This window comes from Cupressus sempervirens, chromosome 6, assembly GCF_028749045.1.
Source record: "Cupressus sempervirens isolate cs-2001-9-10 chromosome 6, ASM2874904v1, whole genome shotgun sequence".
NCBI lineage: Eukaryota > Viridiplantae > Streptophyta > Pinopsida > Cupressales > Cupressaceae > Cupressus > Cupressus sempervirens.
In genome coordinates, this window is record NC_143123.1 from 657,872,985 (window position 1) to 657,892,323 (window position 19,339).

Consider the following 19,339-nt stretch of genomic DNA (forward strand, 5'->3'; position numbering starts at 1 on the left):
GTTTTGTCCCTCCTACCAAAATTTAGAATTTTAGGTGGTAGTAATGTCCAATAGTTAGATATTTGAAGTTTCAAATATTGGATCCATAAAAAATATATACTTAAACTTTGGTCATATGCACTATATCTTAAGTATTCAAGTTGTTTCACATCATAAACACCTCAGCAGGCCCACATCTTCTTAGCCATCCAATTTTAAAAAATCAACAAACAACACTTTGTCACTATGAAAAAATGTACAATCACTTTTTATAGTGACATAATGACAATGTGACACATTCAGGTGGAGCCTCTTACTTTGAGTCATGTACAGTAATCAGCAAAAACATATCTAGCATAGATCTTTGGATAGATCTATAGTTGTCATTTTGTTGCAATGTTAAGATGCATGATCTTTTTTCATAATGATAGCATGCCACACATCCCAACGGGCCACTTCCTTTTGTAGCTTGTAAGGATATTAGAGGAAATGATAGATGTTTAAGTTTTATACATGCCTTACAAAAGTGGGCTGATTTTCTAGCATACCCTTATCCACCATTGATCTAAAAGTAAATTTGGGGCTATCATTTGTTTTCTATATGAAGTTGATAGATCTTTAACCATAGCTACATAATGATAGCTTGCCATGTGGAGATGGTGGGACTAGCCCATGCAAGGATTTGTCAAAGGTATTCTACCATAAATGAAGTTCCAGTTGTTAGGTTCTAGAGAGAAAGGGTTTTGTCAAGGTCGTCCAATCTTCCAAGATCAATGATCCTCACTTTGTTGTTATCAAAAGTTACATAGATAAAGACGATGAAACACATTTCCTAGAGGGCCCATCATAGTTCATAAGGTGTTGTATTTCCTCCACCATTAGATTGAAAATAGATTGAGATTCATCACTTCATCACTGTGGAAAGTTGCACGATGAATATTCATAGTGACATAACAATAGTTTAACATGTGTCCTCACAGGCTTAGGTGGTAAAGCTAGAATAGAGGAAATAAAATCAAATGTCACCAAGTAGCATGCTCTAGGAAGGTTGAAAATTTAGTATGAAATGGTACGCAAACTTGAAGAAAAAAAGTGGCCATGTAGTGCCTACCCTCGTTCACATCTTTTCTAGACTCATTGTTGCTATTATTATCAGACTTTGATGGACTAGTATTATGTTGATGGATTAGTAGGTATTGTTTTGACACTATCAGACAATATGTTATGGATTCAGTTGTTATATGATGAGATCATTTAGACTTTACATTTCATGTATGTATGATGATCATTATACTATTTTCAGTTATTTTTGATGATTGGTTAGATGGTTTATTATCTCATGTGTTATATTATGGATACTTACCCCATACTTGCATGCATATGGTGTGTGTGTTTTCTTATTGTATGGCATTTCTGATGTGGTTAAGGAAGGGAGTCATAGTCACCTGCTTAGTCGGGATCTACACGATGCACCACTTCTTGCCATTGCCTGTTTAGCTTAGCACTATATATATATAGTATGTACATGCATGGCTTTTCTGCAGGTTGCAGGTACCGGGTATCGACTTCCCTGAATTGCCAGGATGAGCGTACCCTATTATACTATCTCAATGATAAGAGTAGGGAGATAAGTTCTCAAGTCCAAATCCAAAACCCTAAAACCATTTGTCCTAGTAAGTTGGGACAAGTATTAGAATTAAGCACCCACTGAATGTGTCGGATGACATATTTCGTGATTTTTAATCCTTTAGACTGATTTTGTGTGAATTGTCCTATGATGGGTTTTCATATTTTGTCTTGAAGGTCAATGGTGAATTTTCTGTTAATTAAATCTTAACAAATAGATTTAATTAATAAAATTAATTATTTGAGAAGATTAAATATCACGATTTTTGATATTTTGATTATAATTAATTCAAGGAGAATTAATTGGGAGAAAAGAATTAAACAAAAATAAAATTAGAAAATTAAAATAAATAATAATTATAAAATACTAATAAATTAATAAACAAATAATAATAATAAAAGTTATAAAAAATTAAAATAAAAGTTATTAAATTAAAATGGGAGTTATAAATATTGAAATGGAAATTAGTTAAAAATAATTGGAATTATAAACTTGCTTGGAAATTAATGCAGTTCTCCATTTTTCATGTGTCAAAAACATGGGGCTTAGTGCATCAATTGAGCACATGGTGTCTACAACCCTAGGGCTTATCAAAATGGGTTGGAAAAATGCCCATGCTTAGTTGGCAACATCTTCCAGCTGGTTCTAGAAGCATTCTAGGGTTATCCTGAGAGCTCTTTATATTCGGGCATTCCTTAGAAGCTTGAACATAGCGTGGAGAGTGTGGGTAGCATGGATAGTGTGGAGAGCAATTGGAGCATTGGAAGATTCGAGAACTCTAAAGAAGGGAGCTTGCTCTGCTGGTTTTCTGAGGAAGAGCGAATTAGCATCAGAATCCAGGTAGATTCTTGTGATTTTATTTATGCTATTTTCGCATCATGCATTCCCTGTCTTCTTTGTGTCTTCCTTATGTCTTCTGAGAAATTACATATTTCTATTGCATGCATTCTCAATATGGGAAAATAAGGTTATTTGAGAATTTTATATGCATAGATCTGATAAGATAACGGGGCTAGGGTTTAAACTCATGACCAAAAATCCATTAGATTATTGGATAAATTTGGGAGTTAAAAGTTTATAAGAAAATTCTGAGAGTTAAAATATATTGTGTATATATGATTTTGAAATCTGCATACATAAATATTGTATATATATGCATTATTATATACTATAATACAAATTTGTATATATATACATATATATATATACACATATATATATATATATATATATATTTGAATTTAATTGGTGAATCGATTATCGAATTGTAGTAAAGATTCATGTTAATATCGCATGAGAAAGTTTATACAAAAATTATTTAAAATTGCATTGGGGAAAACATATATATGAATGCACAGTGGGACGGACTGTACCCCACGTGCTTTGCTGGGCGCGGAGTGCCTGCTGTCGCAGGTACTGCGACGTCAGCAGGTACTACATACGTGCTGCCGCCGCAGGCTTGTGACCGCAGAACCCTGCGTGCCGCGGTCGGGGTCACTTCGGTGATGGCCGACGGCGTGTTTAATTTCAATTTTGTTTTAAAGTTTTTTATTTGGATTTTATTGTTATATAATAAATTTTGAAATTAATATTCGGTTTTTATAAAGTTAAAAAAAAATTAATATTATATATTATATATGTGTGTATGTATATATTTAAATATAAATATATATATGTATATATGTAATATATATATATATATATATATATATATCTATATATATATATATATATATCTATATATATATATATATATATATATATATATATATATATATATATATGTTATTAAAGGATTTAAATTGTTGATAAAAGATTTATGAATTCATCTTTTATAATGATGAATAGTTTTGTAATTTTATAACTTTAACTGTTAAGAATTAATTAATAGTTTAAGATTATAAAATGTATAAAGTATGTGAAAATTAAAGTTGGTGGAAACATTTTTTTAAATGTTATAATCAGAGATTAAAGTTTAGAGAGAACTTTTAATCCTTCCAAAAATAGCACATGGAAAAAAAATGTATAATATGTTCCTTTAAACTTGGAAACATAAACTGAGACTTCGCATTTGAATTTAAATTTGAAACTTAGCGAAACCAAAACATGTGTCTACATTGTGTATTCCTTATGTTAATGTTTTGGGATTTTGGGTTGACAAGTGTTGACCAGTTTTAGGACATCTACCAGAGGCTTGGGGGTTATGTGATTGTGATGTCATGATGATGTTTTATTTCTCGATCTTTATAAACCCAACCATGATAACGTGATGGAATGCTCTATGTATTGGTTGTGAATACTGATTGTTATAGTTAAAATTTTTATGTTTGAGATACTTGACTTAACCATTATTTTTGGTCATCGATCAGTTATCCTTGGATATATTCTAGTTGCCATGATGGGACTAATATGTGGATTTATTCTTGATGATGTCATGTTGTGACATGTATGACTCAACCATTTTGGAGTCTTTGATCAGTATGATTTTGAGATATTCTTGGTGGCTTGTTGAGAACCAATGGATATGGTGATTTATTTTGAGATATATTTTGGTTATTGAGAACCAATGGATATTTTGATTATCAGTGATACTTCAATTGCCAATAGAGAGCTGTTGTGTTCATGATTTTCTATGGATGTTTGCTCATGGTGATTTGATGCTTTTATGTATATTTGATGATTTTATCATGGATATTTGATGATTCTTATTGTGGATATTTGATGATTTTATGGACTTTCTTTATGATTATGATACCATGAGCATTAGGGTAGGATATCTGCATGTAGTGTCAGGAAGTGGCATGCAATGGGGGCCGGGGCCCTAAGAGGCTGCCAGGATAACTCATTGTAAGTTGGTTTAATAAGTGATAACATTCACACTTAATACTAACTGAATGAACCTAAAAAGATAAGATTTTTGGTTCTCGCCCATGCCTTGAGTGCTTGTATAGGCTAGGATGGGAGTAGAGAGAACACATGGTTGTGACGTTGCATTCCATAGTATGCCTTGTCAGTATGAAAGGATACTAGTGGTTGCATGAGATCTATATGGACCCATGGAGTTTAGCTAACTGCCAGGGTAACTTGTATGAGATAAATGCAATGACACTTTCTCGCTTGCATAGTAGGTTCCTACATGTCATTGTGTGCATCTGGGAAGTAGATGTCTATTTTTGGTGATTGGAACTTTTGAGTTAGTATACTTTTAGGATTCTTGGACTTTAGAGATTTGTGCTATGTGGTTTTGATAGTCTGTTTGGGACTTGAGATTATCTCCTTAGCACAGTGGGAGTGGACCACTTAGGTACCACGTGGTCAGGTGGTAGTGTATTTTCCACTCTTATCATTTGAGATTCATTAAGACATCGTGGTTGATGCATCCTTCGTGATGGTGGATATGTATCCTTTCATTGATGATTAGCATATGCTAGATGATGTTATCTTATGCTTATATTTGCATGTTAGATTACTTCTACATATGATGTGGTATTTACTAGGAGTGAAATTCCTACTATGTTAATACCGATGATCTCTTCGGTGATTTGGGATGTTACGCATGGAGGGATGGCTAGGGCCCACGATGGTCTAATGATGCTATTAACGATTGGGAGGAACCGTGCACTTAGTTTATTTTGTTGATCTTTACGATGGATGTATATGACTTTTATGATGATGTATCATGAGTATCATGTGATTATCTTTACCTTGATGTATCATGGACTAGAATAGGATGATGTACCTTATTCTACATATGTATATACTTTTAAGCCTTCATACCTTGTGACATGTACAGTGGATGATTGAGCAGTTCGAAATGTAATAATTGAACATTGGACTTATCATTATTATTTCATGTGGATGTTGTAAATATGTATGTAATTCACGTTAAGGGATCTTAAAGAATGTAATCTATTGTGTATGTTATGTTTACTCTTTAGATGGTCATTGCTATTGCTTCCGTTATTGTGTATAAGTTTTATGTGGTATTTACTTTCATGAAAAAAAAAAAAAAAAAGAGTTACCATACTTAGTGAAAAATTCTAGGTTAATTCTTTGGATCCCTTGGCAGGGCATTACATTTGGTATCAGAGCTCTAGTTCTACATTAGGAGCTTTGGGTAATTTGGAACAACTAGAACTTGAGACTAGGTGAACTGAAATAGTACTTGAACTGTACTTGTATGTTTTTCATACTTCAACACTTAGTTGTCAAAACTAAAATTTTACTTAGACCTAAAACTGAACTCAGTCTATTGTAACATGTGTCTCTTGATTGTAATAGTACTATGTACTGTTGCAAGATGGTATCTGGGACTAGGTCTTCTGTTAGAGGCTGAGGTAGGGGCCATGGAAGAGGTCGTGGTCATGGCAGAACCGTCAGTGCCCATGAGTCTACCCATGAGGGATCAGTTCGTATAGAGAGCAGGGAAGAGCACTCTAATAGGCAGCGGGAAGAGAGTCGTAGAGAGGACCAAGCTGAGTTTGAAGAGGTTGGTCTGAGACAATTAATGCAGACTATACTAGAATGTCTACCTCCTATTCAAGAACAGCCTAAAGTACATCAGACAGAACAAGAACATAGACCCAGATCTAGAAGTCCTCGAAAGGATCGTCAGAGGTCCATTGTGTCCACTCAGATGAAGGATCTTTCAAGATCCAAGGTTAAGCCTTTCAATGGGCAAGGGTCTAGTTATGTGGCCGAGCAGTGGCTTATTTCTCTCGACAGGATTTTTGCTATGTAGGACTTTGATAGCAATGTTAAGGAAAGATTTGTGATCACCAATTTAGAGAACTTTGGGGCCACTTGGTGGACAATTGAGGAGAAGAAGCTAGGGATCGATATGAGCAGTGTCACTTGGGAACTATTTTTGGAGAGTTTTCATGAACGATTCCTACTAGAGGAATTGAAACAGCAAAGGGTAGATGAATTTCATAATCTCAAGCAGTACACTATGTTAGTGACCGAGTATGAGTGTAAGTTTTATGAGCTCATGTCTTTTTCAGGATTCAGTGAAAATTTAGCTCAGTTGACACAACATTTTATTAGGGGTTTGAAAAACCGTATTATTGGGGGTGTCAAAGTATTTGAGCCAAAAACCCTCAAGGATGCGGTACATCGAGAAATTCTTGTTGAGCAAAGTGTCAACCTTGGTCAAGGTGGTTTTGTAGGAGCGCCAGCAACGTCAGGATCTAAAAGCAACTTTAATTCAGATAGTAACAAGAAGCCTTTCTCTTCTAAGGGAAAACAGTTTCACCAACAGTCTCGGCAAACACAACAATAGAAGGGATTTAACTCTCAGGCTCAAGGTGGTGGCAAAGGTTCTAACTTTAAGAACAACCGCAATACTCAATGTAGTAAACAAAATCAGCCCAATCAGCCAGCTCAGAGTAGTCAATTGTTTGTCAGTAGGAATAGCCGACAGCAATTAAATGTACCACCTATGGGTAGAGGTTCTAGCAAGAATACAGAATTTTTTTCATGTGGACAGATTGGTCATTATGCAGCTCAGTGTCCACAGCGAGCACCTCAGTTTTTAGGACCTAGGCCTACAACTTCAGAGCCTACAGTTGGTGATGCAGGTAGAGCTCACAGAGTATTTGCAGCAGTTGATCACCGTCAGGCGGATCATCGGGGTACAGTGGTTGAGACCACAGGTTCTATTCGAGGTATATCTCTTTCAGTATTATTTGATTCAGGAGCTACAAACTCATTTATTTCACCATCTATAGTTTCTAAGTCTAAGCTAGATGCGGTAAAGCAAGATCATGGTTGGCAAGTGGAACTAGCCTCAGGTATCAAGGTCTCCATGAACTCTGTAGTTCATAAATGTGGGCTTAGCTTAGGAAGCTTTATATCTGTAGTGGATCTTCGAGTCATACCCCTTGGTTCCTACGATGTGGTTTTGGGCATGGATTGGCTTGGAACTCATAAAGCCAGTATAGATTGTAGGAAGAAGGTTATTATGTGCCAAGATGACCAAGGGAATGATGTGAAGATAGTTGGCATACCAAGGCCTATATCTCTGCGGATGATTTCTGCTATGCAAATGAAGCGAAGTTTCTGTAAGGGATGTCAAATATTTGTTGTTATGGTAAATGATCTTGATGAGGAAGATCCTGTGAGGAATACTTTAGATCACCCAATTTTGCAAGAGTACGCAGATGTTTTTCCAAGTGAGATTCCAGGCATGCCTCCAAAGAGGGATATCGACTTTAGCATTGATCTAGTTCCTGGAGTGGAGCCTATCTCTAAAGCTCCTTATGGCATGACTACATAGGAACTGGGAGAGCTACGTCTTTAGTTAGAGGAACTTCTGGCCAAAGGGAGCATTCGACCTAGTGTATCACCATGGGGAGCTCCAGTGCTCTTTGTGAAGAAGAAAGACGGTTCCTTGTGCCTTTGTATCGACTACAGACAGTTGAACAAGGTGACTATTAAGAATAGGTATCCTTTGCCTAGGATTGATGACTTATTCGATCAGATCAAGGGGGCTACAGTCTTCTCCAAGATTGACCTTAAGTCAGGATACCACCAGCTTTGCATTAAGGAAGCTGATATTCACAAGACCGCTTTTTGAACTCGATATGGGCATTATGAGTTCATAGTAGTACCTTTTGGGTTGACTAACGCTCCATCAGTGTTCATGAGTTTGATGAATGGTGTATTTCAATCATATCTTGACAGGTTCATACTTGTGTTTCTTGATGATATATTGATATACTCTAAGAATCAGAAGGAGCATGAGGAACACCTGCGGTTGGTATTGCAGTGTTTGAGAGACAACTAGCTTTATGCTAATGTAGCCAAGTGTGAATTCTTCAAATCAGAGATTCCATATTTAGGGCATGTCATCTCAGGTGATGGTATTTCAGTGGATCCTGCAAAGATTCAGGCAATAATAGATTGGTCAACACTGACTTATGTGTCAGAGATTCATAGTTTCATGGGCCTAGCAGGATATTATTGCAGATTTGTCCAGAACTTCTCTAGGATAGCATATCCTATCACTTCTCTTCAGAGGAAAGGAAAGAAGTTTGTGTGGATAGAGAAATGTGAGGAAGCATTTCCGAAGCTCAAAGAACTTCTAACTAGTGCACCGATATTAGCAGTTTCGAAACCAGAGGGAGATTTCATGGTGTGTATAGATGCTTCTCTTCAAGGGATTGGGGCAGTGTTGATGCAGAATGGACGGGTGATAGCATATGAATTACGCAAGCTCAAGGATCATGAGTTAAATTATCCTACGCATGATCTTGAGTTAGCAGCAGTAGTTCATGCTTTGACAAGATGGAGACATTTCTTGTTGGGGCATAGATTTGAGTTACACAGCGATCATCTCAGTCTTCAGTATATTTTTACTCAGCCTAATTTGAATGCTCGCCAGAGATGATGGATGGAGTTTCTATGCAAGTATGATTTTGAGGTTAAGTACATTCAGGGTAAGGAGAATGTGGTGGTGGATGCTTTGAGTCACAGGAGACATGTGGTAACATCTATGACTCTTAGTGTCGATTTGAGGAGTCAGATTCTTCAGGCTATTCCTACGGATTCATGGTATCAAGAAGTGTGTAGAGAGATAGATTCAGGAAGACCTTTGGAAGGAAAGTTTGCAGGTTACGTTCAAGAATCAGATGGTCTTTTGAGGCATTTGGGGAGGATTTATGTGCCCTTACTGGATGAGCTTCGCACCTTGATTCTAGCAGAAGCCCATCATACACCATACTCAGCACATCCAGGTGTCAAGAAGATGCATGCTGATTTGAGACGTTTGTTCTTTTGGTCTAGGATGAAGCAAGATATTGCTGATTTTGTGGCTAGGTGTCTTGAGTGTCAGAGAGTCAAGGCAGAACATCAGCACCCGGTTGGACTTTTGCAGCCAAATCTCATTCCTTCTTGGAAGTGGGATATCATTTTCATGGATTTCATTGTAGGATTACCTATGACCATTCGTCGTCATGATGCTATCATGGTCACCATTGATCGGTTGACTAAGGTGGTGCATTTTTCACCTATCAGGTCTTCTTACACAGTAGCTTCCGTAGCTAATGTCTTCATGCGTGACATTGTGAGATTACATGGTATTCCTAGAAAGATCATTTCTGACAGGGATCCTTTATTCACATCTGCATTTTGGACATCATTGCAGCATGAGCTTGGAGCGCAATTAAACTTCAGTTTGGCATATCATCCAGAGACTGATGGTTAGACTGAGAGGGTGAATTAGGTTTTGGAGGATATGTTATGAATGTATGTGATGGATAGGCAGACATATTGGGAGGACTATCTCTATCTAGTGGATTTTTCTTACAACAATGGGTATCATAGTTCTATTGGCATGGCACCTTTTCAGGCATTATATGGTCATCCTTTTTGTACACCATTGAGTTGGGACAATCTTGAGGATCGTATTCTATTGGGTCCTGAGATGCTTCGAGATATGGAGCAACAGGTGGTGCGAATCAGCGAGCATTTGACTACGGCACAGGATAGACAGAAGAAGTATGCTGATGCTCATAGGACTGATAAGTAGTTTGCAGTGGGAGATAAGGTTTTCTTGAGAGTGCATCTGCGGAAGAGTCTGATCTGTTATAGAAAGGGTTCTAAGCTAGCGCCTCATTTTGTGGGACCATTTGAGATTCTAGAGGATCGGCCCGGTTGCTTATCGCCTTGCTCTACCGCCCAGCCTAGCTCGCATTCATGATGTTTTCCATGTGTCAGTGCTTAGATAGTATATTCCTGATATTGTGCATGTTCTTGATTGGAATGCGTTGCAGGTAGAGGATGAGCAGCTAGCTTTGGAGCCGGTTTGTATTTTGGAGCAGCGGGAGATGACCCTCAGGGGTCGAACCATCAAGCAGGTAAGGGTCCAATGGGACCCTACTGATGATTCCTCAGCTACTTGGGAGGATGCAGCTAGATTACGGGAGTTATATCCCTACTTGTTTGTAGGCTTCCAGGAGTAAGCCTAATCCAAGGGGGGGTGGATGTAGTGCTTACCCTCGTTCACATCTTTTCTAGACTCATTGTTGCTATTATTATCAAAATTTGATGGACTAGTATTATGTTGATGGATTAGTAGGTATTGTTTTGACACTATCAGACAATATGTTATGGATTCAGTTGTTATATGATGAGATCATTTAGACTTTACATTTCATGTATGTATGGTGATCATTATACTGTTTTCAGTTATTGTTGATGATTGGTTACATGGTTTATTATCTCATGTGTTATATTATGGATACTTACCCCATACTTGCATGTTTATGGTGTGAGTGTTTTCTTATTGTATGGCGTTTCTGATGTGGTTAAAGAAGGGAGTCGTAGTCACCTGCTTAGTCGGGATCTACATGATGCACCACTTCCTTCCATTGCCTATTTAGCTTAGCACTATATATATATAGTATGTACATGCATGGCTTTTCTGCAGGTTGCAGGTACCGGGTATCGACTTCCCTGAATTGCCAGGATGAGCGTACCCTATTATACTATCTCAATGATAAGAGTAGGGAGATAAGTTCTCAAGTCCAAATCCTAAACCCTAAAACCATTTGTCCTAGTGAGTTGGGACAAGTATCAGAATTAAGCACCCATTGAATGTGTCAGATGACATATTTCATGATTTTTAATCCTTTAGATTGATTTTGTGTGAATTGTCCTATGATGGGTTTTCATATTTTGTCTTGAAGGTCAATGGTGAATTTTCTGTTAATTAAATCTTAACAAATAGATTTAATTAATAAAATTATTTATTTGAGAAGATTAAATATCACATTTTTGATATTTTGATTATAATTAATTCAAGGAGAATTAATTGGGAGAAAAGAATTAAACAAAAAGAAAATTAGAAAATTAAAATAAATAATAATTATAAAATACTAATAAATTAATAAACAAATAATAATAATAAAAGTTATAAAAAATTAAAATAAAAGTTATTAAATTAAAATGGGAGTTATAAATATTGAAATGGAAATTAGTTAAAAATAATTGGAATTATAAACTTGCTTGGAAATTAATGCAGTTCTCCATTTTTCATGTGTCAACAACACGGGGGTTAGTGCATCAATTGAGCACATGGTGTCTACAACCCTAGGGCTTATCAAAAAGGGTTGGAAAAAGGCCCATGCTTAGTTGACAACATCTTCCAGCTGGTTCTAGAAGCATTCTAGGGTTATCCTGAGAGCTCTTTATATTCGAGCATTCCTTAGAAGCTTGGACATAGCGTGGAGAGCATGGGTAGCGTGGATAGTGTGGAGAGCAATTGGAGCATTGGAAGATTCAAGAACTCTGAAGAAGGGAGCTTACTCTGTGAGTTTTTTGAGGAATAGCGAATTAGCATCAGAATCCAGGTAGATTCTTGTGATTTTATTTATGCTATTTTCGCATCATGCATTCCCTGTCTTCTTCGTGTCTTCCTTATGTCTTCTGAGAAATTATATATTTCTATTGCATTAATTCTCAATATGGGCAAATAAGGTTATTTGAGAATTTTATATGCATAGATCTGATAACATAACGGGGCTAGGGTTTAAACTCATGACCAAAAATCCATTAGATTATTGGATAAATTTGGGAGTTAAAAGTTTATAAGAAAAATCTGAGAGTTAAAATATATTGTGTATATATGATTTTGAAATCTGCATACATAAATATTGTATATATATGCATTATTATATACTGTGATACAAATTCGTATATATATACATATATATATATACATATATATATATATATATATATACATATATATATATACATATATATATATATATATACATATATATATATATATATATATATATGTATTTAATTGGTGAATCGATTATCGAATCATAGTAAAGATTCATGTTAATATCGCATTAGAAAGTTTATACAAAAATTATTTAAAATCGCATTGGGGAAAACATATATATGAATGCGCAGTGGGACGGACTGTACCCCACGCGCTTTGTTGGGCGTGGAGTGCGTGCTGTCGCAGGTACTGCGACGTTAGTAGGTACTACGTACCTGCTACCGCCGTAGGCCTGTGACCGCAGAACCCTGCGTGCCGCGGCCGGGGTCACTTCAGTGATGGCCTACGGCGTGTTTAATTTTGATTTTGTTTTAAAGTTTTTTATTTGATTTTTATTGTTATATAATAAATTTTGAAATTAATATTCAATTTTTATAAAATGAAAAAAAAAATTAATATTATATATTATATATGTATGTATGTATATATTTAAATATATATATATATGTATATATGTAATATATATATATATATATATGTTATTAAAGGATTTAAATTGTTGATAAAAGATTTATGAATTCATCTTTTATAATGATGAATAGTTTTGTAATTTTATAACTTTAACTTTTAAGAATTAATTAATAGTTTAAGATTATAAAATGTATAAAGTATGTGAAAATTAAAGTTGGTGGAAACATTTTTTTAAATGTTATAATCGGAGATTAAAGTTTAGAGAGAACTTTTAATCCTTCCAAAAATAGCACATGGAAAAAAAACGTATAATATGTTCCTTTAAACTTGGAAACATAAACTGAGACTTGGCATTTGAATTTAAATTTGAAACTTAGCGAAACCAAAACATGTGTCTACATTGTGTATTCCTTATGTTAATGTTTTGGGATTTTGGGTTGACTAGTGTTGACCAGTTTTAGGATGTCTACCAGAGGCTTGGGGGTTATGTGATTGTGATGTCATGATGATGTTTTATTTCTCGATCTTTATAAACCCAACCATGATTACGTGATGGAATGCTCTATGTATTGGTTGTGAATACTGATTGTTATAGTTGAAATTCTTATGTTTGAGATACTTGACTTAACCATTATTTTTGGTCATCGATCAGTTATCCTTGGATATATTCTAGTCACCGTGATGGGACTAATATGTGGATTTATTCTTGATGATGTCATGTTGTGACATGTATGACTCAACCATTTTGGAGTCTTCGATCAGTATGATTTTGAGATATTCTTGGTGGCTTGTTGAGAACCAATGGATATGGTGATTTATTTTGAGATATATTTTGGTTATTGAGAACCAATGGATATTTTGATTATCAGTGATACTTCAGTTGCCAATAGAGAGCTGTTGTGTTCATGATTTTCTATGGATGTTTGCTCATGGTGATTTGATGCTTTTATGCATATTTGATGATTTTATCATGGATATTTGATGATTCTTATTGTGGATATTTGATGATTTTATGGACTTTCTTTATGATTATGATACCATGAGCATTAGGGTAGGATTTCTGCATGTAGTGTTGGGAAGTGGCTTGCAATGGGGGCCGGGGCCCTAAGAGGCTGCCAGGATAACTCATTGTAAGTTGGTTTAATAAGTGATAACATTCACAGTTAATACTAACTGAATGAACCTAAAAAGATAAGAGTTTTGGTTCTCGCCCATGCCTTGAGTGCTTGTATAGGCTAGGATGGGAGTAGAGAGAATGCATGGTTGCGACGTTGCATTCCATAGTATGCCTTGTCAGTATGAAAGGATACTAGTGGCCGCATGAGATCTGTATGGACCTGTGGAGTTTAGCTAACTGCCAGGGTAACTTGTACGAGATAAATGCAATGACACTTACCCGCTTGCATAGTAGGTTCCTACATGTCATTGTGTGCCTCTGGGAAGTAGATGTATGTTTTGGTGATTGGAAATTTTGAGTTAGTATACTTGTAGGATTCCTAGAATTTAGAGATTTGTGCTATGTGGTTTTGATAGCCTATTTGGGACTTGAGATTATTTCCTCAGCACGGTGGGAGTGGACCACTTAGGTACCATGCGGTCAGGTGGTAGTGTATTTTCCACTCTTATCATTTGAGATTCATTGAGACATCGTGGTTGATGCGTCCTTCGTGATGGTGGATATGTATCCTTTCATTGATGATTAGCATATGCTAGATGATGTTATCTTATTCTTATATTTGCATGTTAGATTACTTCTACATATGATGTGGTATTTACTAGGAGTGACATTCCTACTATGTTAATACCGATGATCTCTTCGGTGATTTGGGATGTTACGCACAGAGGGATGGCTAGGGCCCACGATGGTCTAATGATGCTATTAACGGTTGGGAGGAACCGTGCACTTAGTTTATTTTGTTGATCTTTATGATGGATGTATATGACTTTTATGATGATGTATCATGAGTATCATGTGATTATCTTTACCTTGATGTATCATGAACTATAATAGGATGATGTACCTTATTCTACATATGTATATACTTTTAAGCCTTCATACCCTGTGACATGTACAGTGGATGATTGAGCAGTTGGAAATGTAATAATTTAACATTGGACTTATCATTATTATTTCATGTGGATGTTGTAAATATGTATGTAATTCACGTTAAGGGATCTTAAAGAATGTAATCTATTGTGTATGTTATCTTTACTCTTTAGATGGTCATTGTTATTGCTTCTGCTATTGTGCATAAGTTTTATGTGGTATTTACTTTCATGGAAAAAAAAAAAAAAGAGTTACCATACTTAGTGAAAAATTCTAGGTTAATTCTTTGGATCCCTTGGCAGGGCATTACAGGCCAACTTGTGCCAGTAGATAGTAAATGGTCAACATAAATTTAGAAGGTTTAATAGGGTGGCAGAATGTTTTGTTATGGTTGGACCATGTGGTGAAGCCTGAGGATTGACTCTAGTTAACTAATGGCATGGCTGACTCGACATTTAGAGAACAAAGAAAGATAGCTCTTTAATGGAAAATTTGATCTTCTTGATTGTCTACAACCACTTACAAATATTCTCAATGCTTGATAAATGTAAAGGGACACTCCATCACCACCTATCTATCCATCTACCTAGTCAAAATGATAATGGCCACTATTTTTATCTTCTCATGGCTAATTTTTGGTGAAATATATGATTTTCCTATATTTGAATGTGTACCATGATCAGATCTTTCCTAGATTTGTAGTGATTGTTCTCTACAACCTCAAAATGCAATTGTTGTGCTTTGCCTTAGGGTAGAAGCTATCTGAATTATGCTTGAGCTATAAAAGAAAATTTTGTAACCCTTCTTAGGCTTGGCCTTTTTTCTAATTCATTAGTATTACATTTTATTCTTTGCTACTATATTTTGACACATGTCCTAGCGAGCCCATCATTGATCTCAAAGTAAATTTACAGTTGTTATATTTCCTCTGCCGTCAAATTGAAACTAGATTGTGAGTCTTTGCTTCATTGCTATGGAATGTTGCACAATGAATATTAATATCAACATAATGACAAGTTGATAGGTGTCCTCACAAGCCCACGTGGTAAAGCTAGAATAGAGGAAATAAAATCAAATATTTCCATGCGGCATGCTCAAACAAGGTTGAAAAGTCAACAAGAAATGCTAAGTGAACTCGAAGGAAAAAGGTGGCAAATTTGTGCCAGTAGGTAGTAAACGGTCAACATAAAGTTAGAAGGTTTAATAGGGTGGTGAAATATTTTTTTATGGTTTAACCACATAGTGAAGCTTGAGGATTCACTCCATTTGACTAATGACATGGTTAACTTGGCATGCCAAGAATAAAGAAAGATAGCTCTTTAATGGAAAATATAAGCTTCTTGATCATCTACAACTACTTACAAACATTCTCTAAGCCTGATAAATATAAAGGGACATTACATCACCACCTGGCTATCCATCTACCCAGTTAGAATGATAATGGCCATCATTTTTGTCTTCTCATGGCTATTTTTTGTCTTCTCATAGCATTTGAATGTGTACCATGATCAGATATTTTCCATATTTGTAGTGATTGTTCTCTACAACCTTAAGTATAGTTGTTGTGCTTTGCCTTAGGGTAGAAGCTACCTAAGTTATGCTTGAGCTATAAAAGAAAATTTAGTAACCCTCCTTAGGGTCGGCCTTTTTTATGATTCATTAGTATTTCATTATATGTTTTGCTACTATAAGTTTCCTTTTGTCTATGCATGAATTTATTCTCTATCTTACCTCACTCTCCCATTAATATAAGTGTAGAACTTGCTTTCCTTTGTTGATGTTTTGTCTTCTATCCTTCAATTTACATAATAGTATATATTTTTCCTTGGATGTTATAGAGTGAATTTCCTTCCTTGTAGCATTTTATTTGGTTTCTTATCTATTTGTGGTTGTTAGATTGAAACAAAGGTTGAATTAGTGTATCTTGGGAATATGTTGATGAGTAGTGCATTGTTAGGTAGAAATTAGGTTGAACAAACTACTTTGGTGTATCTTTAGACTAGATTAAGTAGTTTTCTTTCATGCATTCCTTCTCCCTTCTCCTGTCAAAGAGTAGTTAGGTACACCCTGATAGTAAGGAAGATGACCTTCTCCAGAGACTCAATATCATAATTCAAGTCCCACAACTTAGAGATTGTTTCTATGTTTCACAAGGTTTTCTTTAGGTTAAAACTTTAGGCAAGGGTGCAAGCTTTTGTGACAACATTTTTTGGCACACTCAGTGGGACTAAAATTCAATCATTCTAAGTCTACTAGTTCACTAGTTCCAAAGAGAAGAACTTCACATACATGCTGAGGATATCATGTTGCTCTTAGTATTTCAAGCCTTTAGAGGCTCATTTTCAAGTACTTGGCAACTCTAACTCTATATTCTAGTTTCTAGACCAAAGTTGTTGTGATTCATGCCCAAAGCTCATAGAAGAGAATCTTTTAGAGTTAATTTTCAATATACTGAGCTTTCATTTTATAACCCTAGAAGAAAGAGAAGTAGATTATCTCTATCACTAGTTAGGAGTGCAACAATAACATATACGCCTGAAAGATCTCTCTACCCCTCATGTTAATAGATCACAACCTAGGTTGCCATCTTTTCATTTAAATAGGTCATTATTCCATATGGCATAGCCTAGAGCACGTGCATTTTCCACCTTTAATGGTGGAAGTCCTCTCCTTTTGGCTCAAAGACATGATATCTAAGTGGCTACACTTAAAAGTATACCTCATTTCACTAGTGAAACTTCCATCTCTCCTATGGAACAGATTCAAGAGATTTCAAATGTTTGTAATACACATGGTATTACAAAGGATTATGTTCCTATTAGACTTATAGATTCATCCTTGAAGGGAAAGCATTAGAATGGTATAGAGGCTTGTGACACAACTCAATTATTAATTGGGATATGTTAGGAGTAGAGTTTTGTAAATGCTTTGAAGATAAAAGTGATCACCTATCACATTTAGAGTAGCTAACTACCATCAAGAGGTCACCCCATAAATATATGATTGATTTTAGTTATAGATTTCAAAATAAATGGGATAGAATACATATTTTAGTAAAGCCTTCCCCTGGTAATGCCTTCTTACATTACCTAAGAGCCTTTAAAAGTGACATAGCTACAATAGTGCAAACTATGGGAGGGAATACTTTACAAGATGCCCATGAGATTGCTATAAAGGTAGAAAATATCTTAATACAAGGGGGAAAGTTAGCTCTAAGGCCTCCAATGTCTTTCTTTCCTGATATGCCTAATCACCAACCTATTGTAGCCTCTATCCCTACCACATCTAGAAATCAGCCACTTACTATTGTCCCTTTAGCCTCCACATCTTCAAATGGAATAAATAAAATATAAGATATGATCTTTTCCATGATTCTATTGGAAATATTATGATAGGCTAAGTTACTAAGAGGGGAGATGTGAATTAGTAACCTATAAAACTTAATCATTAATTAGCAATTAATCCTTCATGAGTATTATGATCTAATTGCATGCATGAAAAACTAAAAACATTAAAGCATACATAACACTTTGACACACAATTTGGTGACCCAAAAACCTTCCAAATAGAGAGTAAAACTAGGGTGGGGATAATACCCACAAGTTTTAGTACTATAGTATAAACTTGGCCTATTAAGGCTTACAATGATAACTTCTGATGATCTACCCTGTTAGGAGTAATAAGACTACTAGGTTTGCATTGCAAAAGGATTTGAAACATATAATGAAGTATGCACTCAATAAAAAGATTTAAATAAAACTATTATTCTACCTTGTGAAAGGATTTGACCGATCCACCTATTAAGATGAAACAATAGTTGATCTTTGATCTGCAACTTGGTTTGCCGAATGAGATTCCTTTGAATGTAGTAATCACCTTGCTATGATAGATAAATTTGTGTTACTCATTATACTATTGTAGCCTTTGTAATTTACTCTTTTTCTCTTCTCTAATTATTACATTACTTCATGCCATTCATTGGATGTGATACAATACATATATACCAATCCAATTACAAATTACAAAGATGGCCATAATACAAGTTTACAAAAAAATCACAAAGTTAGCCCAACTGCAAGAACTTAGGTTCTGAAGACTGGCTTGGTGAGGTTCTAATACTCAGCATCCACTGTCAATGCTCAACAACATTATGCACTTAGTAGTTGTAGAATCTTGGTCCATATTGATCACTTCCAAGTAGTCTTGAACTCGATCTTCACTGGTGACTCGCCCAATACTATGAAACTTGGCATATAAACTAAATCACTTAATTCTGACTATATAGCTCAGTAAATGCTATCACTACAAGCTTGGTATAAACTATGTCACTTGGTTAACACTATGTAGCTTGATTAACACTAGACTCACATCACATCAATTTTGAACTTGATAAGAACTTAACAACTCAGTTTGCACTGATAAACTTGGCCGACACTAAGATACTCAATTTACACTATTGATCATCACCTTTGTAGTAACT